Source organism: Phalacrocorax carbo, chromosome 1 (assembly GCF_963921805.1).
Source record: "Phalacrocorax carbo chromosome 1, bPhaCar2.1, whole genome shotgun sequence".
In the NCBI taxonomy this organism is placed as follows: Eukaryota; Metazoa; Chordata; class Aves; order Suliformes; family Phalacrocoracidae; genus Phalacrocorax; species Phalacrocorax carbo.
The window spans coordinates 69,586,457-69,614,043 of NC_087513.1; the positions used below are offsets into that span (position 1 = coordinate 69,586,457).

At 44.8% G+C, this 27,587-nt stretch overlaps 1 protein-coding gene and 1 long non-coding RNA gene across 4 annotated transcripts in view; one reads left to right on the forward strand and one right to left on the reverse strand.

Moving 5' to 3' along the window:
- Nucleotides 1-4,045, reverse strand: part of MICAL3 (microtubule associated monooxygenase, calponin and LIM domain containing 3) — a 167,782-nt gene extending 163,737 nt beyond the window's left edge. For 2 of the 3 annotated variants that reach the window (XM_064458725.1, XM_064458716.1), the window contains exon 1: nt 3,850-4,043. The gene's annotated coding sequence lies outside the window, so the exon portion shown is untranslated. Of the gene's footprint in view, nt 1-3,849 lie in introns of all 3 variants that reach the window. The other variant, XM_064458735.1, reaches the window with a different exon arrangement.
- Nucleotides 4,046-4,630: 585 nt separating this feature from the next.
- LOC135314696 (uncharacterized) lies at nt 4,631-27,418 on the forward strand. The gene is made up of 3 exons (XR_010374180.1): nt 4,631-4,830; nt 12,634-12,805; nt 19,317-27,418. It is a non-coding gene; the product is annotated as an uncharacterized LOC135314696 (long non-coding RNA).
- The last annotated feature ends 169 nt before the right edge of the window (nt 27,419-27,587 follow it).

The following is a 27,587-nucleotide window of genomic DNA, read 5'->3' on the forward strand; positions in this document are numbered from 1 at the left end:
ACTGTGGGAACAGACAATAAATAATTCAGTGACTGCATGTCCCACTCAGTTGGAATCCAAATGTTTTCATACCGTTCACCAACACCGTCTACATGCAGATCTTGTTCCTCAGAGCATACATTCCTGGATTCTTCCAGATGCACTTTTCCCTGTCTCCCTCTCCCTTGTGCAATTACAACAGAATATGTCATTCAGCTAGGGGAGGGAGGGGGAGAAAAAGGAAGGAAGGGGTGGTGATTTGATGTTGCTATGCTAGCTTACCTCTTGCTCTGTGCCCACTGTTTTGTGCTCCCCTCCTAGTAAATAAATAGCGACTGCCTCTTGTGTCTTATCACATCATTTCCAAATAGCAGCATGAACACCAGATCAGCATCGTTGCTGCTTTATTTCCACCCATCCAATTAGGAACAGCATCTTTGTAGTTGACATCTCAGTTACATCCTGCTAGTTTGCAAGGTTAAGGTCAGTTCTAGGCCCCAGTGCTGCCAGAAGACTAAAAAAACACAAGCCAGGCTCCCCTGGCAGAGCTCATGCAAAAAGCTACTTCCTGGACTTACCAGTGGGAAATTTTTAAATGAAAGGTTAGATTATTGTTATGATCTGCTACAGTAAAAGCACTAGCCCAGGAAAACCCTCTCGTATCACGTCCGCACTAGGAATATCTCAGCAGTATTAGAACAGTCATACAGTATGTTGGCAAAGCGGCATTTCACACCCATATATTAACAACAAACCACAGTGTTAAGACAAGCCCTAATATCACACATGTTCTTTACTTGTACAACTGAATCTGTGAAAGGACCTTACATAAAACAGATCATACCCCTGATCGACAGCTACACTGATGGAAGGTTTTAGCATAGCCCTAGCCTCAGCTGTAAACCAAAGGATTTTTCTACCCCAGGCTGTTAAGATCTAGATCTACTGGCAGAGAACAGATTCCTAAAACATCAGGGCTGGAAGCTGCATGGCAGAAATAAGTTTTGACCAATCTGTTACCACAGCTGCCTAAGCTTTCTCTAGAGTAATAGCACAAAAGCCATAACACCAAAGAAAGACCATGTATAGGCTCTGCTGTTGCTCTCGCTGGCAATTTCCTGTGACACAGTCAAGAGAGAGTGGAAGTTTTCTGTCTCTACCAAAGACAGCCAGCAGCAGCACGGACTGTTCTCCCTCTCCCTTTACCTAGAGCTACTCTGAATACTATTCTTTAGATTACATTGGCAAGACAGCCCTTGTGTTTGCAAAGGAGGAAAAAAACACCTAATCCATTCACAGATTACTTAAGTGACTGATAAGTCATTCTGAAATCCTTCAAGATGAGAGCAGCACATCCAACTAAGGACCAATTCTGATTCAGCTTTCTCCAGAAGGGACATGCCATCAGCTCTGCATTACCATGTGTACAACAGTAACTCAAGCTCTCCCGTGGAAAAGTAACAGGGCTGTACTCTTTATCAAAGGAGACCTGCACCTGCAAAATAACTAAGATTTCTCATGTGAGGCATGTGTGCAGGATATATGAATCCCAGAGAGGCAAGAAAGCTTAGAATAAAATGTCATCCTGACCTCAACCAGCTGTGTTTAGGTTTAGACCAGGAATATACAGTCATACACTATTTACAGATCCCTTCTTACACACAGGATTAGGCAGGAACAGGATTTGTATTCAAATGTATTGAAAATTGAAATTCAGATACATGTCACTCATAATCACTGTAACCATTAGTTATTTTTTCTGCACAAATATTCATAAATAACTGTTAAAAGAAAAATCGTTATGGTTGTCCTATAACATTTCAGAGGAGGTCCCCGTCCATTAATTTAAGAACTAAAAGATTTCCAACCTCACCAATTATCTGTAACGTGTACCTTCCAACTGTAATTTAAGACATGAATGAATACAAGTCTAGTATATCTAGTTACATCCATCTGTGTTCTTGGGCACAAGTACTTCATAGCAAGCTTCAAGCTAAATACAAACATCTCTGTTTTCTTAACTGTAGTGTGACGTCTTCATTTTCAGCTGGAGATGAATGTGGAGTGGACTTTTGGCTGGTTTAAAGGACACTGCCAACTTCAGTCTAACCCTAAACCTAGTTTAGTGGAAGTAAGATTTCTTAGACTCTTAGACCAGTAGAAATATTCCCATGATTAAAGAAGTTCATTCCCATGCAAAGAGTTATTTTTACCAAACACATCCCTGCAGTACAACCAACCCAAACACAAGTGCTGAAAATGTGACAGTGAAAAAGAAGTAGAATAAGCACATTTTCTAAAAGAAATGCAGGAAGAGGTATTAGCACAACTATTGGGAAAATAAGTCTATTTTGAGTAGGTTCTTGATCATACACAGAAAATCCTGTTTACTGGGGTTTTTTAAGCTTAGTTAATTTGTAGCTTTCAAAGCTTGTAACTAAAAAGGGTCCTAACAGATAGTGCATTTCTGTATATCCAGATTGTCCACTGAGAGGCCATTTACTTGCTCAGCTTTCCCTAAGCCCCTTACACCAGTGCCGACCCACTACACGTAAAGGGCACAATAACTAGGACCCTAAATTTAAGCCTTAAGCCTAACACTCAAAGAGATTTCCCACAGATCCTTCAGTCTGTAAACCTTTCAAAGCAGTACAACAGAATCAACAAGGGAAGTGGCAATTTTTCTAGTGCCAGACTCAAAAAGTATTCCTCCATCTCAACAAGAAGTTATTGTCGATGGCTGCACAGGACTAACCTTAAATGGATGACTTCATGAGGTAAGAGATGACTTCTTTGGAATATGGAATGAAGCTGTCACAGGGAATGCATAAGCAGGTTTTTATTATAATAAGAGAAGGAATCCTATGTTTTGAATCAGTTTCCCCTGCTAAGTAGTCTAACAAACACCCTAAACACATTTTAGGACAACAGCCTACAGAGATTAAGCCCATATCATATAACAAAAAAAAAAAAAACACCAAAAAAAAAAACCACCACCAAAAAAGAGGCAGAACAGAGACAAAGGCATTAGAAAGCTAGACATCCCTTATGTTGACCATACCTACAATAACAACAAAAACGCTAAAGGCTTAGGTCTGCGGGACAAGCAGCAGCCTGTATACAGCAAAGCCGCTTCCCGCAGTTTCGCTGGTGGGGGGTGTCACAAGCTATCTACCTGACGACAGGGCACTGTCAGGAGGTGGCCGTCGCCGCCGGGAAGCCCACCCGCGGCATAGGGCAACCCCCACGGCGGCTACCAGCCATAAAGCCACGGGGAAGGAGCAGCACGCCATCGCGGCACCCCGAGGGGACCCGGCCGCGGGCAAGGCGCTGCCACCGCTGCCCCCCACCTCCTTCTCCTCTTCCCACCTCAGCCCGGGGCGAGGGGACGGAGGCGCTCCAATACCTTTCGCTGAGCCACCCCCACGCCGAGGGAGCGCTCGGGGGCCCCCGGGGCGGCCGCCACCGCCTCGATCCTCCCCGGCGCCACGTTGGGGTCAGGGGAGCCGGTAAGGACCGGCCGCCCCGGGGATCGGGTTTCGCGGCCGCGCCGTGCCGTGCCCCGCCGCCCTCTGCCAGCCCCAGCCGCCGTCGCTCCCTTCGGGCCCGCACGGCCCCCGGCCCGGCCCGCCGCCGCACACAGACCACCGCGCCGCTGCCAGCGCCCGGGGCGCCGCGCCAGGCCGCTCCCCGGGCGCTGCCAAGGGATGAAGCGGATCCGCCGCCGCCACGGGAGACATCCCCCCCACGCTGGCGCGACCGGGCAGCGGCCACCCCACCTGCCCTGCCGCGCCGCGCCGCCACGGAGCCCGCCCTCCTCCCCTCCCGGGGGCGGCGGCGGAGGAGAAGGGACCCCACCGCCGCACTTACCTTCGCCTCATACTGCTCCGGGGGCGGCGGTGGCGGGCTCGGCACAGCCCGAGGTGCCCCTGCCGCGGGGCTGGGGGAAAGCTGCCCTCGCGGAACGGAGCGGCCCGACCCTGCCCGCCGCGGGAGGGGGCGGGTGAATCAGTGGCGGCGGCGCGCGCGCACACCTTGGCAGCTACCGCTGCCTCGGCTCGGCCCCGCCCCGCCTCGAGCGCGGAGCGGTTGGCGAGGCGGGGGGCGGAGGGCGTGCGGGCAAGGCCCCTCCCCCGTCCCCGCCCCGTTCCCTTAAAGCCACACACAGCGGCTCACGGGCAGGGCGGCGGCTAACGGGATGTTCCAGCTGCTGGGCCCAGGGTGCTCTGAGAGAGGGAGAGGAGGAAAGGGGAAGGCAACAGCCTAGGCAGCGAACAATAGAAGGGCGCGGATCCCACACACATACACACAGAGCCCCTTTGCGCTCTCGGCTCCTCCCCCGCTCCCTGGCAATGGTACACTCCCACCCGACGGGGCGGGGCCACGGAGCGCGCCAAACGCGACCGGCGGAGCCGAGATAAAAAAAGGGGCGGGGCGAAGAGGCAACCGTTTAAAGCGCCCCTGGTGGGTGGGGGTGAGGGCGCGTGACCGGTAAGGGCCGTTGAGATTCGCGTGCGCGCGGCCGGTGCCCTCCCCGTGCCCGCTCCGGTCGCACCCACGCACCCGCGCGAGCGGCCCCTCCCTGCCGTTAGCCACCTCCTGGTGAGGGGGGGGGGGGGGAAGGGCGAATATTCCCTGTCTGAAGCAAGGCTGTCGCCCCGGGCGGAGCGGCCGCAGCCCTTCCCGAGGAGGCGGGAACGGGGAGGGCCCGGCGCGGGGCACGCAGCTGCAACAATAGGTGCCGGTGCCGCCGCACGGAGCGGCTCCCGCCCCACTTGGGGAAATCTTGGAAGATTTCCACGCGCGCTTTGCACTTCAGTGTGAAAGGCTGATGAAGGCGAGAGATGGCAAGTAAGAAACCGGCAGGAGAAAGGTGGCGAATTGGGTCTGAAAATGGCTGGAGAGGCACTTGTAAAATCATCGTGAGAAAGGGCTACGCGTGTTTTCGGTTTGGGGTTGGCTGGGGAGAAGCCCGGAGCTGTGGTCATAGCAACTCCTGTTGGGATCCTGCCGCGCTCGGGAGAGCGCTCGGCGCCTGGGCGCTCTGCGGAATGTGCCAAATGGCTTGAGATCAATGCCCGCCCCCCTTACCCTTGTCGCCTGCTAACTGAATCGGTTTGGACGACTCAAATATTAACTAATCCGTCAGGTTACCCTGAGGTATATTGTCTATGGTATAGGTACTAGGTGGACAGGGAAATGAGAAACCCCTGGTCTTCGGGAAAGTACTGAGAGGAGAATCTTTAGTGTGTGTACATAGGCTTATATAAACGCATATATGTACAGCTGTTTAATTTTTTTAATGCTCTCAGAAGCCACTGGTTACTGGCTGAATGCTCCACATCTGAACTAGCAGTCAAGAAGAGCACTGACAGTTCAGCATTTACATACACCCACATGCCTGTGTGCATATATATAGGTGTTTGTATACAGTTTATGTATAAATCTTTAATTACTATCTGTACACTTTAGTGTGTGTAAGTCATGCACAACATATGTGCTGTCTTTGCCCTGCTCAGCTGAATTCTTTGTCCCTGAAGTCTTTGTCCCGCTCCCTTAAATTTTTCAGCCAAGGCAGCCAATCCACGTGCACCTGAATAGAGCAGGAATGCAAACTAATACAGAAGCACTGTGAACGACCCAGGAATTACGAGTCAAGTACAAACCCAGGATAATACTGTAATAGCAATGGTAATACCAAAGTACACCAGTTTTCTTTTAAATAGGCTTTTCCAGCAGAGCTAATTCAAACATCTTTCATGTCCAGACTCACATGGTCCAAATGTCCTACCAAAGCCATAGTCTTCCAACCTACCTTAAGAGGAGTTTTGATCTCCACAGTCTGTTAAAGATTTTGGCATGAAAAGCAGTCCGGTAGTGCAATAACAAGATAAACAAAATAGATACTGTTCATAAGAGATGCATAAAATGAGCTCATGACGCAGCTGAGGAAATTCTTACTACAGTGTGGTGTGACAAATATCAGCCAGAAGTGCACAATTCCTAAATCACTATCTATATTCCTGTCTGAGAACAGATGGAGGAAAGCCTTTAGCTGATCTAAACTTGGCTCAGCCCACCCTGTTTACTGATGGAGTTTCCATGAGCATAGAAATTAGAGCTACTAGTTGCAATTACTTGGGAGCCACAGCCTGCTGATTCAGCTTACATGTTGGAAAACCTGGCAAAGACGCCTGTCCTTACCTGAACAGATGCACAAAGTCACGCACATGCAAGTACCAACGGGCAGCAGGAGCTCCAGTCAATGGGTATTTCCACCTTTGAAGTCAATGAGGGTCATTGGCATAGGAGCTCCTTGCAGGGGAGACAGCAGCCTATATTACCCATTGATAGCCAAAATACCAAGGCATCCTCCTCTACAAAGATGCGGGTTGAGGATGTGTTAGATTATTGAAAACAGAAAGCAGATGGAGGAGAGGGTTTACATACAGAGCTACGGGAGACATTTTAAAACACTCTCATAGAAGCCAATGCATACAGTGCATGTGTCTGCTGATTACTGGCTGAGTGCTCTGCCTCTGAACAGCCAGGAGGAGGGCTGTCAGTTTAACAGTAATCTTTGTAAAATGCTAATAAGGACCCGAACAATTCCCATTAGGGAATTGAAGAGCCGTCTGCGCTCTAGCATGAGGCTGCCTATGGCATCCACAGCAAGACGTGTTCGTCTTGGCTTGATATTTTGGAATCCAGCACCAGAGAGGCTTTAGTCATATGACAGAGTTATTTGCATCATTATGCTGTCAGATTCCCAGCGGAGTTTTCACAATGCACTGTAAGAGGAAGGGTTTAAACAAGTAGAACTAAAGCAATAACAAAGCACTATACTTCCTTTGCATGTTTCTTTTCACTGCGTGCACGTGGTGTTGAGAGTGGGAGCAGGGTGGAAGGCAGTACTGTGCAGAACTTTGGGCTAATAAAGCACACAGACACAAAAACAATGGGCTGCAACATCTGTACAAAATGGGCTACTTTGTATAAGCAAGCTCAGACAGCTGAAATCCTGCATCACAGCCTAGTACAAGACTGATGCTCCAGGCTGGTGATGTGCAAGGTAAGCACATCGCTGTATCTTCCCTGAGGACTTTACAGAACTGCTGGTTTGCACTGGGCTAGGTAACAGTCACTCACTGGTAACAGCCAAGTGGTGATGCCCTGTGAATGAGTGCCTGCAAGCACTGTAAAACTGGATACCTGGCACACCAGAAGTAATCACTGGTGAGCAGAGCAGTCATCAAGGCAGCAGTCCCAAACCAATCCAAGGGAAAATATTGTGGTTCAGGATTCAGCTCTTAAAAGGAGGTGAGCTGCTACTGCTCAAAATAAGGCCAGAGTATGGTACAGTATCCCATTCTGAAAAATCAATATACAAAAATAAGGCCTGACTTTTTCATCGGTTCTATTTCTAAGAGAAATTATTGAAGGTGCATAAAAGCCAGGTGCTACTCCCACTTAGACAAGGAGTACAGCAAGGAAGGCAAGTTACAGAATAAAATCCAGGAAAGTTTTTGGTATCTCCATGATATCAAAGCTAGTTTCACAATAAAAATGGCCAAGGAATCTTGAATTCTCTTCTGACGACCTTCCAAGGCTCTGAACTTGCCAGGTGCATGAGTGCTCCCGTGGGAATTTGTAATCTCTTTAAAACCAAGAACAGCAAATTCCACTGGAAGCATACTGTTCCAGAGCAGAGCCCCCACATCTGGAATTAACAAGTAAAAACACAGCAACTGGTTTTTCAAATGAGGAGGCGATCACCAAATTACAGGGCTGGAAGGGATACTGAGACGTCATCTAACTCCGTCCCTGTGAAAGCATCTCTGTCCCATCTGGTTTAACCCTTAAAGACCTCCCCAGTGCTGCAATGGTCTCTTCTCATTATTCACTCTTCCTGCCTTTACAAAGTTTTCACTAATTATTAATGTGGATGTCTTTTACCATAATTGACATCTACTTCTCATCCTACCCATCAGAGAGAAAGAAAACATTTGTTCTTCTCAGTCCTGCAACAGCCTTTTAGATGCATGAAGATTTATCATGTCAATTCTTATTACATTCCCCAGACCTGAAACTCCATTTCTCCTTGCCAGTCCTCCAAGGCTATGTTGTGAGATCTCTGGTGAAACTCGATGTTCACCTGTGGTGGCAGTCACTTTAGTCCATGTCCTTCCTGAATTTCGCTGTGCAGGAACAGCACACAGCATGTTCCCAGCTGAGGCCTTACCGGTATGATGTAGAACAGGAGTGCTCGGTGTGCTCTGCAAACATCCCTCCTGTTTATATGTCTTAGTATGACGTTTACAGTGCCAGAAGATTTATTTCACTTTCTACATATGTGGCAGTATGTGAAAGGCCACAACATGAAACCAAAGTGCCGCTGAAGCATCTGAGATGCTCTCCATTAACCAGAACTCTTATCTCCTGTATGCAAGCATTTCTGCTAAAAGTCACTGCATTTAAATTGCCACCTGCTGGAGGCAATTTAGTTGGGGACCTCTGTGATGGATTGTACCACCTTATTTTCTGGTGCTCACATCCATCTGGATAGCTAGAGCAAATTTTTTTTTTTACATAAAAGTAATCTGTACTCAAACCAGAAGCGGAATGTTTCCAAAAGAAGAAATGTTTCCAGAAGAAACCGAGGGACTTCAGAGAAAGACTAGTCTACAGAGATCTTAAAATTTGCTCTCTCCTGCATCAGCTGCAACTGTTAGCAGGAAGAGTTGTCCAGTCCTGGAGAAAAAAGGAAGAGCTGACTTCCGAAGCAATAGCACAGGTGTTCAACTTGAAATACAAATCAGAAGTCATCAATCACCCAGCGTTCTCCTGATGCAAGAGGTTATTCGCTGCACAAGCAATGGAATAACTGTAACGTTTATAAAATGATGCTCTTTAACCTCTTCCACCACCCGTCAACACACATGAACAAACTAATCTGGAGTGACGTTGTGTGCAGGGGTGGGAACTGACTTCCAAATCAATTGTTGGTGGGGTTGTATTACAAGAAAACAAATACAAGACTAATTCACTTGAAAAAACTACCTATTGGCTCAGTAAGAAAAAGTAGAAACTTCTCTAGGTAAAAACTTCTTCAGTTCCACAGTGAAATAAAAAGCTGGCCCATCAGATCCAGTAAACTTTGATCATGTAGAAAAAATGTTTCTGACCCTTCAGGCTAAGAAAATAAGCTTTCAGATAGAAACTAGTAAGGAAAGTTCCTCTGGGGCTACATGCAGATCTGCTGAGTGTTCAGTGTAGACTTAAGCATTTGGGAGCATTTTAGGAATAATAGAGGCTCCAAGTCTGCACATACACACTGGAGATAATTTCACTGCTCACAGATTTTCCAAGCAGTAAAATACAAAATTGTGTCTGGGTTTGCCGCTATGACTCAGGACTGTGGGCATACAAGAAGCTAATTAGAAGCACAGAACTTTCACTTCACTATGCTGTAAATTTTTAAGCAGAGGTAACCCAAAACAAAGGCTACACAAGGGCAGAAAACTCCCTCCCGAAACTGTACAGCATGGTACGGGCGGGAAGAGTAGCCCAGCTAAGTTTGACTTCACACTTCCTTTAAGAACAATAACAGCTCAGGTGTGTAAAGAGGTGCAAGATCATCTCAAGCAGTAAGGTAAGTGCTTTTCAGTTAACAAAATATAGATATGCAAGAAGATGGCCATACCCAGCTGAAATGCTACCAGACTGTGGCTGTACTATGCCATTAATTTATTAAACAAAACATCAGAAGTGCAGCATTTCCTTGTACTCAGCTAGTCCCTGAGAAGGACTAAAGGAACAGATTTCAATATACCTTGGTGAAATGCAATAGAGTGAAAGTCCTGTGAGGTCATCATTGAGACACACCATTGGTTCTTCACCTAATTTACGCTTTATGAATTCTGCACGAGAGCTGCCTGTGCAGGGCTCCCCCGGGGCTGGTTTACTCCAGGTAGCATGCATTAAGGTCTAGAAGGACCTTACTATTTGGAGTTTGGATTGGGGAGAGCCTGAGCCATGTTTTGTGTACCTGATTTTAAAGAAACAGCTTTTTACCCCTTCAACCGAGTGTATAGAGCAGCTCTCTTGTGGTGTTGTCTAGAAGTACCCAACAGCCCTGAATCTCAAAACAGGTCTGGAAGCTTTCTTCCAACTCTTAACTTACAGTTAGGTTCTCTTTAGCAAAAGGTGGCCCTGGTTGGGAACCTTATTGCTTTACTAGTACTATTAGATTTGTCCTTTGACAAGTTATAAAAAAGACTCTACCTGCATTCCATCCAAATTCATCACTGTTTAGAGAAGTATTAATAAAAGGAGGAAAGTAAATCAATGAAGTCACTTTATTGACCCTGGGAACGTGGAACTACTATTAATAAAACATGTTGACGTTGTTTTATGGATAGGTCAAAGTCCTGGTAAGGGTGTGTTTGTCATTCTAATTTATGTGCAGTTTCATCAACAAAGTATTTGTTATTGCAGTATTGTATTTATTCATCTCCTGTTTCCCTCCCCCCACAGCCAGAACATCTGCTAAACGTTTCTGAATCTAAGCTTGTTGGGATAGGGCCTGTTACTTTTACATATTTATGAACTGTGTGGTACACTGGCACTCATTCAGCAAAGACTGCTTCCCGAGGCTCATGCACGAATTACATAAACCGATATGGGTTTATGTGCAAGAGGTCCACATGTGCAGAGGTCACAGAGGGGGCTGGAAATCCATTTACATCCAGAAGTACTTAAACTCCACTGCTGCAGAGGAATAGAACTATCTGTTAATATTTGAGTGATACAGGAACACAAAAAAGGAAGAACAAGATTTTATGGTGTCCTAAGGAATTGTAATGAAGAGTAATGGGATAAAACTGAATGAAAAGAATTTGTATCTGACTCCAGAAACATCCTCTATCATCAAAATATTTTCAAGTCTAGTCAAACAGTCCAAAAAAGCAAAAGCTACTATGTGTGTGTTAGTTATAACAGACTGGACAGAGCTGAACGCAGGACTGGTTCTGGGGGTAGAAAAATGAACAAATAATTCATTTCTGATGTCTGTTTTTCTTCTGTTGTAGTCCAGCCTCTCATGCCAACACTCACACAGGCACAGCTTTATACTATGTACACACTGGGGGGAGTGTATTCTGCCGTTATTGTGCGGAGAACTTACACATGTGACCCCCATTACCACGAACAGAAGATATGTTCATAAATTGCCCTTGTGTGTCTGGGCTGAGCGCTCCTGTCCCTATCTGCCTTTCCAGCTGGATTGCAAACAGTGCCTTTCCAAAATCAAGGCTGTAAGATTTTCAAACCTCGTGAGAAAGAACGTAGCCCATCTTCTCTCAACTGTGAGAGCCATCCATGCTCCAAGGATCATTCATCTGCCTAAACCCATGGCAGCAACAGAGCACAAGTGCAATCACAGCCTAATAGCCTTAATGAAATTATAGCTAGAGATGCCCCAGTGCTGCCGTCTGGCCAAGAAACTGAACAAGCACCAGATTCTTCTGGAGAAAAAAAATCTCCTTGGCTTTCATGTGAGCACGCTGCAGGTTGATCGAGATTTCAGACCTATGGTGTACAAGATCCCTTTGATTTCTTTTTCCTCATATTTTTTTCTGCAATACATTATTCTTTTTGACAAAATAGCATATTCTTCTCAAGGATCTCTAGATTTCATTAATATTTTTCAGGTGAGAATTTAAAACTGATGATCATACTGCTCTGTAGCACAATTACTTTTATAGATGCCTATTGTTAGCCATGCTAGATTGATCTCACCCATGGCTTTTGTATGCTTGACTACAATCTGTCTGTATGCTTGACTATGATATCCATGTGCTACAGTGGAACGTGGTGGATCTTTTCCAGTATAATAATTCCTTTTATCAGCAGTTTATCTGATGCATCTGTTTGGCTCACTGGAATGAAATTGCTTGTAACTCTATCCTACACAGGGCAAATGCTCTTTCTGCACCTGTTCCAGGCAGCATTTGGTTTACTTACTGCTTAAATTCTTAATCTCAACAAAAAACAAGTAAGTTAGTGTGTATAACAAAGGCTGGAATAATGATTTAAAATAAAAAGCTGATCTTTGGATAGTACCATATCACCTGGCTAGAGTACAAAACCTGGTATCAATGCATTAAGGTGCGGATTGTGCGGAGCTCACTGCAAACTGCAGATACTGCCCTGCAGATTTCATCAAGCTTGCTGCGAGAAACCTGCTGCTAACAGGTAAGTCTGCAGCTCTTGCAAGACCTCATGCCTAGAAAAAAAAAATCCAGTAATAGCGCATTCATGAATTCTGCGTGAAGCCTCTTTAGAACAGCAAGCACAAAAGAAAATTCCTCCCCTCAGAAACAAGAAACCCCAGAATTTTATAGTCTGTAACAAACAATAAATAACATTTTCAGCAGAAAGTACAAGAGGCCAGCTGGGTCAGTACTCACAGAGCAAGGCTGTACAAGTGACCTTCTTCTCACACAAGTCAAATCCTCCCCGACAGGTGCTCATAGTTCAGCCGCCTCTGCCAGGGCAGGCGTCTAAATTAGAGCCCCCTCACCACTCATTGTGCCCTGCCTCTGCACAGGTTTCTCTTTGGGGAGCTCGACAAACAATTTTCTCTTTCTCTAGGCTTGCAAGGTAAAGCCAAAGTAAAAAGAAAATGGGACCTGGGATGCAAATTTCCTCCTGTACGTCTTTCCCAGAGCATCTCGCAGGGTCTTGAGGAGGCTGTGTGATCGATGATGGGTCTGGCTGCCAATTCGTCACTGTTGCTGTGGTAACAGAGCAGTGGTCCCCTGTGGTGAGTAGTAAGGGAGTGGCAACCGGGAGCACCAAATTTATATGTATTGCCTCCTTCTTTGAGGGTTCCTCCGACCTAGGCAATCCACTCGTTTCTTTAAAAAAGGCTCTTTTATACGGAAAGTACTTCCTGCCCTGCCCCCGCTTGGCACACACGCACTTTGGTTACTCCACTCATGAGCTCTACAGGATCTGTAAATCTTGTTTGTACAGTATAGGAAAGCTGGCATAAACCTGAGAGAGACACTCACTTCCTCTGGGAAATACCGTGTCATGTGAAAACAGGAAAAAAAAGAAACCTTGCTCTGGTAAACATCTGAACATCAGCACACGCTCACCAGTATTTGAAGAAGTGCTAGGAACGGAGCGATATAATTTTGTCTCTCTGAGCAGGTGAATGCACTGTTGAGATGGCAATAGGATATTTTTCTGCCAACATGACCGAGTGCAAGTGTGTCTGTGAGACCCTGTTACAGCAACAGGGAAGCTCAGGGCAGGCAGAATTCCTTTGTCCCTGTCCTCTCAACTGAAAAGTCTTGATGTTATCCTTTCTGAGCCTTAATATTGCTCTTTTCTACTTGTTTAAGATATTTTTATTGTAACATTGCCATAAATATTATCAGTAATGTTAGGCAGGACAGACCTCAGCAGCAGAGACCTACAGACTCTGGGCTGTAATTAGAGAAGAAGCCAGGACTGCAGAAGCAGGGGTTATTTTGCTGGACAATGAACAATTCAGGCCTGTTTTGGAAAGCAAATCCTTCGATAGTTAAATAATACCACTTGTTTACGAGACAAACTATTTATCTTATCTTCTTAATAAAATGTTGCTAATGGTTCTTTGTTGCTTTCCTTATTATTCTCTCCTAACGCCAAGTGCTTCTTTTAAGGTGATGGATTTCCTCTCTCAGGACGCCTGTAACAAACACAGCTCTGTGTGTGCGTAGGTGGTATGGACAAAACCAAACACACAGAAATAAAAAACAAACATTTGTTTTCTTGACTAACTCTCCTATCCCCACTTCTAACTCAAGTTGTCTGAGATTTCTCTGACAGTGGATCATCACAACTTGCTGGGTAGGGACAGGCCTCCAGATGCCAAAATTCAAATATTAAAGATCCCATCATGGCAGAGGTTTAAGTACCTTTTTGCCCCACTATAACCTGAAACAGCAGAGATGGGACTAGCTCAGAACAGCAGTATCAGCCAGAAGGGTTAAAAGGACTTGAACCAGATTCAAAAAACTGTGAGTGGGCTAAAAAAATCTCAGACGTTAAAAACAATAACAATTCAAGTCATTTTATTTGTCTTTGTCTCTGCCTTCAGACTCAGTTTCCAGCTTTTCTCCAGCTCTACAAGGATTGTAACTCTGTTTAGAGAAAAAGTTATGTTTCTCCTATGCTTACGTGATTCTAAAACATGTGACTTGGGGAACATCGCCAAATGCAGTGACGGCCATGACAATGCCACTAGACTTGGCACTGCAGAAGTATCTCTGCAATGTACGTAAGCCCATCTAGGGCCAGGCTCAGGATGTCTGGAGCCTTTGTATTAAAGATGCTGGACTTCAACAGCATCCCCCACCTCTTTGCATGGTGGCTTAGTGGCTTGTTCAAAATTAGTTATGAGTACACCCAGACTTGTGAGCATCTCGTTCCACACAGATATGAGGTTACTGAAAATATGAAGGCATGTTATAAAGATTCATGTTATCATGGGCATTTTAATGGCTGCTTCTTCGGTAATCTTAAATGAGAATGCAATAAGATCAGAAACTGAACTGCACACTTAATCTTACATAGGGAAAATGCTGCTTAGTACACATAATCAAATATATCTGCTTTACAGCCCCTGCTCCCCCGATATTTTTACCCTTGTCTTGGTGGAAAAGACTTGGTGCCTCTGGGTGTGATAGCACAAAGCCATTCAAAATGAAGCTTTCCCCTGAAGAAGACAATCCCGAGAAGGAATAAGGCTGGGCTAGCAGGGGTAGGAAAGCAGCAGAGGAACGTAGGGGAGAGGAGGTGGCTGGCCTTGGCCTGCAGCACCAAGAAGCCTTTTCCATCTGCAGCTTTACCTTCCCCCAGTCAGAGCACTAGCTAGAGCTATTTAATGGGATCACGAGGCTGCTGTACCATTACTTACGGAAAAGGGTATAAAAATGACAGCAGCTAATAAGCACCAATTTCTCATCAGTCGCCTCATCAGGCTAATTTCACAAACAGACCATTTCGGAGGCTAAAGGGCTGGAAACGTCATTCCGGCTGCTGGACTCAGGCCAGTACAGAGAGAGTACATCCCTGCGCCTGGATACTTCAGTCTCAACCACAAACAAAAAGAGAGCTACCCTAAATGTACGTCCACAGGAGGACATAGATTTTATTAACTGAGCTGGAAGGCTAAAGCCACAGCACATTCATTCTTCCTAATGATTAAGAGGCAACGGGAGCAGGAACATGAATGTTACTTTGTCTATAAATGTCCAGAAAGGAAGGCTTTGTCTGGAGTTCACAACTGAGGACAGCAAAGAAAGCCTTAAAAAAACCCCAAACTTGGTGGACCAGCATGGAAACACACCTTTAATTGAGGAGTTAGTACAGAGGAGGCGTTCATGCATCTGAGGGAAGAGGCTGGCTGATGTGAAGGGCAGAAAGTGGACAGAGATGCGTGTGTGGTCTGAGAGCAGGATAAAGGCAGGGAGTGTGTGTTTATGCGCGTAGGAAGGAGCGGATTGTTTGTAGTGGGAGTGCAGTCCATGAATGTGAATTATAGAGGTCAAAGCTGAAAAAGAGCTTGTTGGCCTTTTCACTTTTTCTTCTTGTAGCCACTCAAGATTTGAAAAGTTGAATCTTCTACTCATTGCACCAAAGGATCTAATGCAGTATATCTGCTCTAGTATCATCAGTCGCCAGTTAGGTAATTCTGATGAAAAGAAATATGTGACAAGATTGGTTCTTTCAAATATCAAGGTTCGTTTTTGCTCTTAGTATCACTATCCAGTTTATTTTAAACACGCATTTAATTTTTTTCACCGCGATCTATAGTTAGCCTTGTTAGGAAGTATCTATACTGTTTTTCTGTTTTTAGAAGATAGGCCCACATTTGCTCAGTTTTTGCTCAAATTCCCTGGTGCACTGCTGGTAAAATTAACTCACAACAAGTTTTTAAGGCTATTAGAAAGTTATCATCACCTTAAAATACGTTCTGTGCTAAATGATTTGGATATGCTAGGCTTTTTTCACAATGTTTCCATAACTGATTTTCATGGAGATCCTTGCTCCTGCTTGTCTATACTACGAATAGCTGCTGCTATGGTCATGCCTGTTATTGATGGGTTTCTGGAAAGCTCCGCAACTCAGCAATTTTATAACTGCATTATAAATAATTCAATCAACTGTTCTTCCCCACAACTAGTTCTCATTTATTAATGGACTTTCTTTCTAGGCAGTATTTTCTCGCCTCTCATCACCATCCAATATATATATACTTGGGGGAGGAATGTAATTAGTTTTGCAGTCCTTCTGCCAGAACTTGCACTGACTTTAGTCAGAGATTTGCCTGAAGAATGCCTGATTATAGCTGGTAGGAGCTGGTCCTATTTCTGTACACCAGGAACCGGCGGAAGTGAGTGCACACAGGTGGGCAATGGAGTCCCACGGGCGTTTTTAACCCACAGACATTTTAAGAGAAGCATGGAAATGTGGGTTCATAGATAAAAGAGGAAGGTGAAGGACATGGGGGAAACGAGGCAAGGTGAAAGAAGATTCTGTTATAGAAGAGCAGAGAAAACCGAAGATTTTATATGATTAACTCATGTTAAACTCTGGTTGGGGTTTGGTTTTGTTTTGTTTTAAACTTTTCAAATAACAGAAGAGCGGATTTTTCTCTTTTTTCCCCCTTTTCTATCCTCAGACAGCTGTGCAAATATTTTAGCATGTGATTGTGGAAGCACAACACTGAAAACTTCTGAATTGTGCCAAGAGAAAAGTACAGGAAAACAAAAGGCAAAAGCCTGGGGTAGATCTAGCTGCCAGGATCTCCTGCCCCCAGGGGAACTAGACAGAGGAAAAGGGAGAGAAAAAAGGAGGAGTCTGATAGCTTTCATTGCTTACAGTGACAGTATCCCAGGTCAGAAGGAAACACAGGCTTTTGCAGTCTTTTTGAGGGAGGGTAGCAAAGGTCTCAGAGCAATTAGCAGTCTATTAAATCACTGCTTTCTTGAAGGTTGTTGGATTTCTCTGCAGCACCAACTGCTTGTGCTGTACCTGCCTAAGATACTGAGTTCTCAGGTTGCAGGTAAATTGCACACCTGACTAACACAGCGCAGTAAGTCAGTCTTTGAATTTAGGAAACCAGAGCTACATGCTTGGTCTGCGGTTTTACAGGCCTGGCCTGAAACAGCTCTTCTTCCAGCAGTTTAAGGGGTTCATCAGCAAAGCAGTGATTCAGGCCAGCTAAAAACTAAACACATCTAAACTAAACTAACTAAATACACATCTCTTCACATATTCTCTCAGGAGTTTATGCTACGTAATTGTGGGCAGCAGGTGATAACGCAAACCTAAATATGCCACAGCCAGGAATCATGTTGCACTGATTCTCTTCCAAAGAATCCTGTCTTCTTACTGCAGGGGAACGAATTAATCCATAAAAAAATTAGCTTTCACTTGCAGCATGCTCAGTGTCTTTTGCCACACTCATTCAGTGATTCCTCTACATCAGATGACAGGACAGCTTTGTCTTTCCCTCCTGCTTATAGGTCATGCCATAACTGTACCCTATCTCCCAGCAATGCAAATGCTAAATTTTGCAAAGGAGTGTGTACCAATCCATCCCGCTGGTGAGAACACCAAGGAACAATATTTCTTCCTGAAGCTGGTCATCATTTTGTGCCCTGAAACACAGAGCTGGTGATACTTCTCATTTTTGTTATGTCCATATACCTGCCAAAGTTACTCAAAGAAACAAGAAACCTTTGACTGTACTGCATGTAACCTCCCATCCCGGGCAATTAAGCAGGTGGTTATTAAAACTGCAATAACACCCACACTGCGAGCATAAAGCCTAAAGGAAGAAATTCTTCCTTCCATCAAAGACAGCAAAATCATTTAATGATTTCAGGAAGCCTTCATACTCCAAACTTCCTCTAACCACTTTCATTCCTCTTCCATTTAATTACCTGAATAATTAATTAAAGTTAATCAGCTAATGTTTTGCACAGTGCTTTGAATAAGTAAAGCCCTGTATAAATCCTTGGCATGAATTGTTTATTAGGCTACTATTTATTTCACTGTTGTTGCTCTCTGGGCTCTTCCTTTTCATATTTCCCTTTATACACAGTGGCCAGTACTACCATAGCTATTATTTCTAGCCCAAGTTATGCAGCCAGCAACACCATCCTCTTGTGGCTGTTTCAAGAATATATAGCTTTTCTGGCATCATGACATGTACTTTTATGGAATCTGAGTTTGCAATTAAGACCTTGTGCCCCATTATCCACTTAACAGCATTTTCACCTCACCCTCAGGCTCAGACTCCAGCCTTGCTGCACCTATCCCCTGCCCGCATCTGCACAGCAGTGAGAACAGATGGAGGCTCCCCTCGCTCAGCACAAAAGCAGAAACCAGGGTAGTTGCAGCCCCTCCCAAAAAGGGATCAGTTTCCCAACACAGTCCTGGAAATATCTGCAATTCTGTCCTTCCTTTAGGAAGCTTAACCAGGGCTCCCTTGATGCCAAAAGGGCCAAGCACAGACTCAGCAGAGTCATGCTTACTGTGGCCTCCAAGGACAAAGAGGAGGCTGTCTGCAACAGAAATCTCACCCTCCTAAAAAAGGTTTGAGGCCACCTCCCAGCTTCTCCACAGTCTTGTATGACTCTGAGCAGGCCATTTACAACTAGATGTACAAGCGTTGATTGTGGGTGTCTCAAGTTGCGGTTGTTTTGAGAGACCAGAGACATGACTTTAAAAACCAGGCCATACTCCTCCAGTTGAAATCAGTAGGCTCTGTACTCATTGTGTCTCCAGATCCTGTGAGGTAAATGTACAAAATACTGGGTTTGCTTTGGTTTTCTTTAACTGTCAGCCATACAAATTCTGCTTTATAATTGACAGTCAAGTCAAGTTCTTTCCTTCTTACTCATAAGTAACATTCAACAGGCGAAAACAGGCCACAGGGATGCCAAAAATATAACTCTTTGGAACATGGTAAACAATTTTGTTGATACTGCTGAAAATGGAGCAGAATCATTTTCTCTCAGCATGTTGGCTCTTCAGAGGTAATGACAGCTCGTTTCTTTGAGTCACTGAACTCAGCAGACCCAGCTGTGAGTGCAACCGGGGCAGGCTGAGCTGGTGCATCTCATGATCCTTCTCTCATGTTCCAGTTTACTTTAACTCCTTCTAGGGTCTCTGAAACAAAAGACTGTCTCATACTTAAAGACACCAAAGCAGCAAAGGACAAGTCCAGAAATAAAGTCCCTGTAATGTTCCTTTCTTTCTTCCTTGCCTAGGTTACTGCTAGACAAGCATAGGACTATTTCTAAGCAGAAACGTCCATGCAGAGAAGAGAAAGAAGAGAGAAAGCACGGTAATCATTCTGCCCTCACAATCCCCCTTCCTTCTCTATCCACTGTAAGCAACTGTGGGCATGGGTTTGGGCAGACTATGAAGCCCTGCTGTCTTCTAATTCTTGTCTTGGCCCTTATTAACTCTGGAAGAAGACTGCTAATGGCACCAGTTGCCAGCCAGGAGAGTCACACAAAGTGTCTCTTGCAAGTTCTCCAGGTAAGTCCCACAGTGATGTCTAGGGGCTTGCCCAGCACAACTGCCAGTCACAGTCCCTGGTGCCGAGAAATGATGGGACTTGCAGTAAGTCAGCAACTGAGGAGCAAGGAGCCAGAAAACAAAATGGAGGAAGAAAAGCAAAAAGAAACAAATGGACAGTGCAGGCAAGAAACATACAGAAAACAAACTCAGAGCAGAATCTGAGCCACTTAATATGCTTTAACTAATTTGTGGCTGGCATCTCTAAACACCAGGAAAGCTGATTGAAACCCCAGAAAGGTGGCATACTTGTACTGAGCCCTGTAAGCACATACAGACATGGAGGCATTACACAGGCAGCAAGGAGAATCCAAATATTGGGCTTGCAGTCTATGCACTACCGTATGTATGCGCATGTTACATATATGCAGTCCCAACAGCTCTGAGAAGTACAAAAATCATGAGTCAGGCCTTGTATTATAAGAGGATAGGCTTGGAAACCCTTAAGATTTTGAGCTTTAAAGAAAAAAAAAACAGAACTGTGAGCACTTTTTTGCTAAAAAAGCGAAAGTGACAGAAAAAGGTGACGAACAGAAGTGGTCACTGAAGTTTGTCCTGCCACACGTTAGTACCTGTGCTGGGGAAGATACACAAACCTGCCGGTGCGTTTTATACTGCTTTATCCAAAGAAAACTGCAAAAGCAGATTTGCCCTAACTGTCCTGTCTGACAGCTTTCACTGATGGATATAAACAGCAAATGGTAATTTTGGAACAAATTGCAGCAAAAGGCTGATGAGATGCTACCCAAGTGCCTAATACAGAACGTAAGGAACAGCCCTCTGGAGAATAATGGGGGGAAGGAAGAAACCGTATAGAAGAGTTTTGACCTTTTTCACTGAATCAAGAAGGAAACAATATATGGGTCTTCCTTCTCTTTGGCTCAGTCGCTCTGTGAGAGCAGGATTGGTTTCTGTGGCTCATTAACCCAGGCTGCTGCTGTTTCATGGAGATCAATGTATCATTTAATAGAGAGAGGCTTTTCAGCTCTGCGAGATTTTATCTGCTGATGGCTACCATGATATTTATAGACATATCCATCAGCATAACAGCAGGAAGCAATTCTCTAGGGGTCGAATTGGGTGGATTCTCCCCATTTAAACTCAATTATGGATCCAGCTTTCTGTACAGGATTAACCACTTAACTCAATGAATCCCGAACATCATCAGCTATTGTTCACAAGAACTGATGATCTCCATGGCTTAGTTGTGGGATGGTTGACTTGTTTTCAGTCTCAATTATCTTTTCAAAGAATAAGGTCCTTTGTTAACCTCTGACTTGCTGAGCAATGTGTAGGCAGCCTATAAGTACTTCACAGTCCTCTTTTAACCCTATGATTCTGGCAGCTCTAGAGATTTAGTCCCATGCTTGTCCTATTTCTGACCAGTCTGAATCTTCAACTGTCACATGAATAGCAAGACCAGAGAACCAGCTTTGATCACAGCAAGCTTCAGAAAATAAACAGCAGTGGCTTGGAAGATCAAGGCAGAAACTATGTGTATATTATGCAAAGTGTTTTAATGCTTGCCGCCTAACTTTTGGTAATGATCTACAGAGCATGCCTCCCTGCTAAGACTATTTTGAGACTCATCTCCTTTGGGGATTTAGTATGCACTGATTCTATCTCCTAAAATTATCCAAGTATCTTTCTAGTATTGAGTTTCTTCTGGTGAGCACACCTTTTGGCAGGAGACAGTCTTGCAAGGGGAGCTTAGAATAGACCTATTGTCCCAGCAGCTCACAGTGCATAGGGAATACTAAATGCTGCTTAGTTTGACACAGAAGGATGAATGCCAAGTCCTGGCATGGACAAGTGTTCTTGAATACAAATAACAAATTTGAGCTATTTAAGGTAACCTTCCCTCCTGTTTACAGTGACCTCCACCCTCTCATGACTTGGTTGTATTCCTGGTGCCAGCCTGACACACCAACATGCAGCTCTCACCTACCTCTGTCTACTATCCTTCTAGTGCTTCCTCACAAATATACTTAATGAGAAACATGAGGGCAGATGCTGTCTATTCCTGAGTGCAAAAATTAAGTTCCCAATCTCTGGCAGAACCCACCCCATTTTCCATCTTTGAAAGTCTGGTCAAAATTTATATATGAATCTCAATCCCATTACTTTGCTCTTGAGTAATTTTATTTTGCTAGTGTGTACAGATACAGTGTACTCTTGCTCCTTTGCTTTACATTAGTCTATTTCTTCCATCCAGATATCTCAGAACACTCCATAAATACAACGTGAACTACAAAACTAATAAGCCTTCTGTCAGGTAGGAAAGGAAATGATGTTGAAATCTATTTCATGAAGAGACAAGCTGATGTTCAGAGAGAGAAAAATTTTATAGGAAGAAATCTCTAGTAGATAAACTGTACATCCGAGATGACTTGGGATAATTTTAATGCTGGAAATGTACTTATCCAGGACACTTTTAATTTTTAGTGAAATCAAGACACTTGTGCAAATCTATTAATTAGTAGAATTGTTTAAAAAAATGACTACATTATATAGTTCTTTAATCATCTTAGAAACACCTGGAGCAGCTTAAGAAGTCATTGTCAAGTGTTGTGTCACCCCACCAGCCCACCGCCAATGGCACTAACAGACCTTAAATGCCCTTACCAGCCTCACTGAGGACTCTAACCTTGCACATCCTGCCCAGTGGTCCTGGGGAGGGAGACTCCATTTAAGCCCTATCATGGGCACCCAGGCCTGGCCTGAGCTATGCTGTAGCTGTGCAAGTCTGCAGCCCTCCTTCTGTCTCCTGGGTGGATGTTGGACCTATGTTGTAGTCCTACCTCCTGCTGCTCCTGACTGGACTCCCAGGATAGACCCTAAACCTAATTCATCACCTTGCCTTGTCTGGCATGGTTGATGAAACCTGTTATCAGCACCCAGTACTGCCCACCCTGCACAGGTCCCCTCGGTGTGACTGCGCCCCGGCTGGGGATGACACTGCCCCTGTGGGCCCTGGGCTGACCCTTGGCCCACAACTTGCCCCATGCTCTTTCTGCTCCCCAACACCCTTGTCCCCACTGCCAGGTCATTCTCATACTGGAAATGCTGGAAAAGATCTTGCAAGCACTTCAGTGCAAAGCCAGCAAGCCACCTTGGTCCAAACACTTCAATGGTGGTTTAAAAGCAGCCACGGACTTTGCGGCAAAGTGGCTGCCGAGCACTAACACAAGCAGTTCTGTTACCACTCTCCAAATGAGCCAGTATTCATCTGGGGGAGAGTAAGTTTCTGTGGGAATGCCATGCTGAATTCCCATGCTTACATCTGCTAAAGGTTGACTGCAGTGGGAGACAGGAGAGTTAGAGCTTAAGGCTTACTTTAATGAATGAAAAATATTTAAAATACAACTTGCCTGATCTACAGTTGAGTTCCAAAAGATATTAATTACAGTTTATTACCTTTCCCATAATGTTTCAAACAAGTTCTTTCAGGCTGTCTACATCAAGCAATTTTTTGGAAGTAAACATTTTGGATCTAACCCTAAATGTGAAATTATTTCAGATTTAGTAATACAGACTGGGTTTTCAACTTCCTCCGTGAACAGGCACCTGGAGCGAAAACATGTCTAGAAAATTTTGGCCTGCCTGTTGAGCTTGCCTGGGCTCAGGCTGCTGTCAAAGCTGAAAACCTCACTGAGGTTAGATTCCTCACGGGCTGCCCCTGCCCCAGTGCCAAGAAGTAAACACATATGTCTAAGGCTACGTAAACTAATTAGACACCTAATCCTACCTTCACCTGCATCTGGTACTGCTGCGAAAGAGGAGAAGGAGCAGCAAGGGGGAAAGAGAACATCAGCTTGTCAGAGAAACGGGCCAATACACTGCTCGAGACATAATTTTTTTCTATCAGCATATCTCTAAAACCAATAAGACCCTAAAATAGCACACAGGTCTTCAAAAGGAAGGCAGAAATCCTCCCCAAAAGAGAGGTACTGCACTTTCATTGAATACATAAGAAAGGTCAGAAGGCAATTAATAAAAAAAGCAATAGCTTCTTAATTACTGTATCAAGTTTGTGAGCAAAATGGCAAGCAGGGGAGTCCCGCCCACTGCAGTCCTCCTGCCAGAGGGGCACAGAGGGGTACGCTCACCCTGAAATACAAGACGCAAAGGTTGCATCAGCAAAGAACCCCTTCCCAGTGGATCCTCTCCCAACGCTCAGGCACTGCTGCCACGCAGCTCTGTGGCACTGCTGGCTTTCCTAAAACAAGCTCTCACCGCAACTTTTGTGAGCATCGTAAGACCTGGCCACATAAGAGCCAGGGCCAACAGCCTGAGATACAAAAGAGTTTGTTAACTTCTGTAACATTTTATGCAATTTCCAAATCAAGATGCAGAACGCGCATCACCTCTTTGTAGCAACAATTAACAGGAGATTGTGGTAAGCGTGCATTCAAAATGAGAGACAGATGTCTAACAAACATAGAAAAAAGAAGTACTGAGAAGTTAGGAAGCTAGGTTAAAAATGAAACATATTTTCTCAAATTGCCTTATGGTACAAATACTGTAAGGATTCATGCTGTCAAGCACTTCTCCCAACCATGACAGCACATTTGCTTTTGAAAAAGAGGAAAGGTGGAGATTAATGGATAACTGTTTTTGGCAGGTGGGACTCTAAGAAGAGGTGTTAACTATTAGAAGGGCTTGCGACTCTAAATCAGTGAGCAGAGAGATGCTGTGCTAGGTGAACAGGATTAAATTGACCTACAGTGATGACAGGCTTTAGCATTTTCTCACAGGTAATAGCTGGTTGCAGAAAAGAAGATGCCTTAGGCCTTTAACCAAATTGGTCACCTTAAAGCTATGAAATGCCCCACCCAGCACTAATTATTGCTATTATAACAATAACAATGAAATCAGAAGTAACAGCTGTTATTCTTTGACTGCTGCCTTGCCAAGGCTGGTATTTTGTTTGATATAGAGCAAAGAAAGAGCCTTAATCAACTTAAAATTGCCCTTTGTTTCAGAAAGCTTTTGCCATTATCTGAGTAAAACTCAAGTTTTGACAAGTTGTGAAAACAACTCTGTGTTTCCAGTTTCCAGAGTTTATACCTTACACTATGTTTTGTACATCTGTGATGAAGAGTATGAGCAACTCCCTGTTTTAACCTTATGTTATGTGATACCCCGTAATTGGACTGTGGCTGTGACTACTTCTATAGGTGCCTTTTCTGCCTTCTACCATCCTCACCTGTTTATGTGGGTTTTCATGCAGCCAAAATAAGAGGCGACTGCTTTTGCACACGGTAACTGGGAACATCAGCAGGTGGTCTCAAAATCAGGTGAGTCGCCTCTTACTAGCTCTATTTTTGAAACAACAAAATAGGTTTGATTCTGTGCCACCATGCTTGGTGAGATAAGAAAGCGGAGCAGCACGATCGGCCATCTGTTCAATGTGCAGCTGGGAAACGTTCACCTTCACCCAACCGAGGGCTCTGAGGCCCGCCTGCCAGGAGCTACGGGAGCCCTGAATCTGGGCTAACTGAAGGGATCTGCAGCCAGCCATCTTCATACTTAGTAGGGATGTACTGTTGATGGAAATTACAAGCAAATTACAGATTCCAGCATGTCATGGCCTAGCCAGGCCCAAACAAAATCATGCGGTGATAAGGACAGAGCGCTGCATGCATGGACCCACGGTCGGTCTCCATGGACCTCATTGCTTTATTAAAAAGTTGCTGATAAACTACGATGTACTACAAAACTCCACATCTTTCCTAGAAACTATCCTTTCCTCAGTTGTGTTTATAATGCCTTTTATGATTTCTAGCTCTTCCGTTTGTTTTTATATGGATGTAAGAGGGTTTCTTTCTCTTCAAATCAAATCATAGGGCCTCACTGTTTCTAGCTCAAAATCTCCCTAATGCTGCTAATCTCCTATTAACAGCCTACTGACACAGAAGAGACCACAGAAAAGACTGATTGCCAGCTCCCTGGCCCTGTGACCGTATGCCGGTCGGATCTGGATTAATACTTGAGGCGATTTACCTCAGGAGGCCTTGTTGCAGGTGCCTGTAACTCTAAACTCCCCTTGAACTGCCTGGCTGGAGAGGGAGGAGGGGAACCTGTGAATCCACAGCTGATGCAGACACAAACAAGGCCCCTCTGAAACTCACTTTTGTTTTCATATAGAAAATCAGGATGACAGTAGCAAAAAAATTCTTGATTTCAGATAAAAGGCGAGGGAGCTGGGCATCAACATCCCACCTGGGACACAAAATCCACTGCGATGCTCCCTCTTACTACCTGTCACTGGCAACAAGTTTGCTTGAGTTCAGCCTTTCTGTTTTCTAGAAATGGTTATCCAGGAGCACAAACACGGTGATTTCCTCCAGCTTTTGTGTAGCAGTATAGCCTTGCCATGTAGGCTAATTCAGGTACAGAAGTGACTCTTTGAGCTTTAAAAACAATTTAAGCTGTTCACTTTTAAGGAAAGATGGAAAAACAGCATCATTCTTATTTGGCAATGAGCATCCACATGACAGTTTGGTTCACCAGCCCAGACAGCCTCAGGCTCCTCTCCAGGGCTGGGCTGCACCTCTGGCATTCGCAGCACTGTGCGGTGGGGGCTCTGTTGCTCCATGACCCTATGTAGTAGGAGGAGGGTGCTGGGATGATGGATCAGGTTGGCCAGCTGTGCTTGACATCACCCAGCAGAAGGGAGTCCACGTGCTGCATCTGGGCTGCACAAGGAATATGCCTGACTGCCAGGGAGAGAAACAGGCAGGACACGATGCTGCCCACAACCAGGTCAACCTCCAAGGCTTTGTGTGTGCCTGAGCCTGGAGCTAGAGCATCTCTTGTCTCCACTAAGATAACTCTATTTCAGAATGATCTCATTTTCCTTGTTAACAAATTGCTAATAAAATAGGTAATTGTTCCTGGCCTGAAGTTAAATAAGCCTGTTACTGAGTTACTATTATTTGCAGGTCAGAGAGCCATAAGAGGTTTGGCCTTCAAGGCACCACACTGTCCCCTCTAGGTAGAGGGGTGAAGTACAAAAACACTCTACCATGCTTTACAGAGAAATTAATTTTACCTGTAATTACTATAATTAAAAGGCTGCTTGTCCTTCCTTGGCTTCTTAAGCAACCACACTGCAACTCATACAGATCTTCTGTTTAGAGCAACTCCTACCTCTCCAGGACCTTTGCCTGCCTCTAACATAACCCCACAGCACTGCAGCTTGTATATCTTTCCATAGGCCTTTGTTAATTAATAAGGAGCATCTGCAGGGAAACAGGATCTGACTCACTCTGCAGCAGCTGCTCCTGCTGCTCACTTCCCACCTGAAACAACAGTCCTCTGTTTCAAAAGTTGCCTCCATCACTGCAGCAGCTGGCTCCAACACCACCAGTACAATGCTGTGCTGCCCTTCTAAGGGAGAGAATATTCTTGGCGGTTTCCCAGGAAAGAAATTCTTTAACTTGAAATTCTTTGTATATTGCAGACTTACCTTGATTTTGTGCTGTCTCGCTCCTTTTCTGAGTGTCAGTGGGGAGCATCCAGCCAGTACAAGTCTTCTTAAAAATTTATTCCTTATCCATATTTGGGAATTTGTGCTGGGCACTAGCTGGTACGAGGCATGTTCTTCCCACAGTGCACTTTGGGACTTGTAGTTCCCAAAAAGGAATGTTATTTTTCAAATTGCAAGCGCCAAGCAACAGAAACAGAAGTCTGAAATGCCTTTGCCTCTGACTTTGCTTAGCTGCTAGGCCCTTCCTTTTACAATGATTCTGTGCTGTGGGTTTTTTTGCCTTAACCAGCCTGAATCCTCCAGGAGCCTCTTCCACAGTTACCGGCACACTTGCAAATCCCTTGGATGCTCTGCTATGTGAAAGCATCTGCTGCTGCTGCAAAATGCTCCTGCTGCTATGGCGAGGGGCAGATGTGGGGTCCTGCCTCCTGCAAACGGCTGCTTATAAAAAACAAGATATCAT